The following is a 3,200-nucleotide window of genomic DNA, read 5'->3' as shown; positions in this document are numbered from 1 at the left end:
AATTATTGTAGAGATGAGGTCTCGCCAAGTTGCCCAGGCGGGTCTTGAACCCGCAGGCTCAGGCAATTCACTCACCTCAGCCTCCCAAGGTGTAGGATTACAGGCTGAGCCACCGAGCCCAGCTGGGGCCACTTTTTAAGCATCCACCCAGAACCGTCTTCACCAGGCCACCAGATTGTTGTTTGCTGCCCCTACGGACAGAGTTCTCTGGGATGGGTCGTACGGTGGCCTGCTCGTGGCTCAGGCCTGTGGGTGCTTCCTGACGTGGGTGGGTGCGTGGCTTCCCACCACCTCCCTAGCAGGGTAGTGCTCTCAGACATCTGCAGAGGGCACCACGGGGGCAGGACTGACTGACATTCTGTGTGAGCTGTGCGAGGCCGGGCAGAGAGAAAGAGGCATGTGGGCACGAGTTTCTTGGGAAACCCTTGCCCAAGAGGGACAAACGTGTCGCCTTCCCCTAGCAGCAAGGAGTTCAGGGTGGCCCCACTGTGGGTCCCTCAGCTCCTGGGTCAGAACCAAGCTGTGGGTAGGGCAGCCCCTCCAGAAGGCTCTAGAAGACCCTGCACCCCTCAGCTTGGAGCCTGTCCTCCATCCTCAGAACCCACAGCCCAGCCTCTTCCCATATCCTGACTCGGAGCTTCCTGCCTTCTCTTGTGAGGACCCTGTGGGGACACAGGGCTCTGGCTCGCCAGGATGGTCTCCCATCTCAGGTCCCTCTCAGCCCCTCCTGCCCCGGGAGGTGGCCTCCGCATGGTCCCAGCAATCAGGACCCCTGCCCATGGGACATCCGGATCCACCTGCTCCTCAGGGGTGCACCTGTGAGCCGAGTTGCCCGCCGGCCGCATGGGACCTCCTGAGCAGCCAGGTCGGGCCGATGGAGCTGACGGCGGTTGGTCTGCCCCGAGCCGGGTGCAGTGTGGCCTCCCTCAGCTCTACGACTCTGGGGGGCTGTGGTCCCTTGGTCCCACTGGGAGCCCCAGCCTCCCCCCCCCAGTCCAGAGCAACTGCAGGGCTCAGGCTCTGCTCTTCTGGTGCCGAGGTGTCTGGGCTGCAGCCTGGGCCCTGCCGTAATGGATTCCAGCCGCTTCCCCTGCCGAGATGGTGGCTGCCATGACCGAGGGCTGGCATCCTCCAAGGCCCTACAGCGCACTAATGCAGAGGCCACCTGGAGCCCCCGGGTTCCCGCGTGCGAGCCTGCTTGGGAGGTGGCGCCTGTCCCGCGCCGTTCCCTCCTGCCCGGGGGCTTGCGGAGCTGCATCAGTCCCAGCTCATCCACGAGTCGTGCCGTGGCCCGTGGGGACCGGTGGGATGCCACGCTCGGCAGCTCTGGGCCTGGGCGTCCCCCACCCTCCCTGCACGGGGCCTGGCTGGCCAGCAGGACTCTGGGAACATGCGCGTGGGCAGAGGAACTTGCTAGAAGGGAGCGGGTCACCCCGTCCCGCCCCGCAGACTCCTCAGCTCGGTTCTCATACCTTTGGTCTGGAGCTGGGGCCACGAGAGGTCCTGGCCTGGCCCGGGAAGTTGTCCCCTGAAAGGCTGTCTCTACCAGGGACGGACACTCAGGCCTCCTCTTGTCTGAATGTAGGCAGTGCTGCTGTGTTGAGCGTAGTGAGACACCCCAGGCCTCTGGGCAGGGAGGGGCGGCCGCACCCCTGGGAGCCAGTGGGGGAGGCAGGCCCAGTGGGAGTCCAGCTGGACAGAGGGGACCTCTCTAGCCACGTGGCTCCACCGTTGCTGGTTGAAGCTCACGCACCCTGGACTCGGGTCTGATGGGGTGCCACTACCCGCCCAGCCCTAGTGTCCTCGCCTGGGCAGGGGCTGCTGCTGGCAGCCAGTCCCGAGGCTGTCAGAGGGGATATGAGGCAGAACACGAAACCCACTCCCACGGGCGGCGACACCTGCTGACGTCCCTTGGTGCCTACAGCTGCGCCTGGCAGGCTCATGTCGGGGACACAGCCACGGGGTGACACGGCCGTGGGTGTCCACCATCTTCAGCTGCTCGCCAGGAGCTCATTCGGGCCGTGGGGGCTTGAGTGAGAATCGAGCTGGCTGCCTCAGGGCTCCATGCAGTGTGTCTGGAGTGACGGGAATGGCGGGAACCTGGACTGTCCCACCTGGACGCTGAGCAAGGCATGGCAGTGCTCTCCCTCCTGTCCCTGTGGACTGGCCTATTCTGGACATTGCATAGAAGTGGAGTGATGCCTTGTGTGTCTTTCTGTGTCTGGGTCTCATGGAGAGTTATGTCGTCAAGGTTTGTCCACGTCATGGCCTGTGTCAGAGCCTCCTGCCTTTTCGTGGCTGAGTCATGTTCACGCGTGGATGGGCCACATTGTGTGTGTCCACCTTCCTTCGGTGGACACGTGGCGGCTTTCACCTTTGGGCCGCTGTAAGTTGTGCCACCATGAGCGCTGGTGGACTGGCTTCTGTGTGGATGCATGTTCTTTGCTCTTGTGTCTGTATTGGGAGTGGAGTGCGGGTCGTACGGTGACCTGGGTTCTCTTTCCTGGTGTCCTCTGTCTCAGTGTCAGCCGCAGAACTGATGGTGTGTTCATCACTGAGAGAAACTCAGGGTTTAATGTGTTGAGGGACTCACTGCGGAAGGGGCTGCGGTGGGGAGAGGAGCAAGTGCTTTGTGGGTCAGCCTCAGTTCAGGGAGAAGGTTCTGGAGACGGCATTGACAGCCACACAGCTCGTGAGTGTGCAGTTGCCGCCATCAGGGCAGTCAGTGACATGTCTGTTTCACCAGTTTCCCGAGCTTGTGCTGGCTCCAGCCGCAGCTGCCTGAGAGCTGGCCGGCTCTTTTATGGGCCCCCTTTGCCTTCTGACTTTCTCTGTGGGTGGCAGGTCACCAGTCTTGGGTGGCCTCCTGGAGGCTCAGGGCCCAGAACTGGCCCGCCGCGACCACACTCGGAAGCCCTCGGGCCCCGGCGTCGGAGCCAGGCGCCCGTGACGGTGGCCGCCGGAGCACAGTGCGGGAAGTCATGGAGCAGCGGGTCTCCGAGCCCCGGCTGGGCTCTGTTCCGAGAACTCCTGGTGTGGAAGCATCGCCTCTCGGCTGCCTCTGTCCATGCCAGCTGCTCGGCCCGCGCCGGGCCCCCGCCCGCCTGGGCTGCGCGATCTGCTCTTCCCTCTCCGGCGTGTTCCCTGCCGGTCTCCTCACCGCCGCTGCTCTTCGGGCCTCCACGCCGTCCCGCTGCCTC

Source organism: Carlito syrichta, unplaced genomic scaffold, assembly GCF_000164805.1.
Source record: "Carlito syrichta isolate Samal-C Ts95f unplaced genomic scaffold, Tarsius_syrichta-2.0.1 Scaffold104885, whole genome shotgun sequence".
Taxonomy (NCBI): Eukaryota; Metazoa; Chordata; class Mammalia; order Primates; family Tarsiidae; genus Carlito; species Carlito syrichta.
This window is presented reverse-complemented; position numbering follows the sequence as displayed.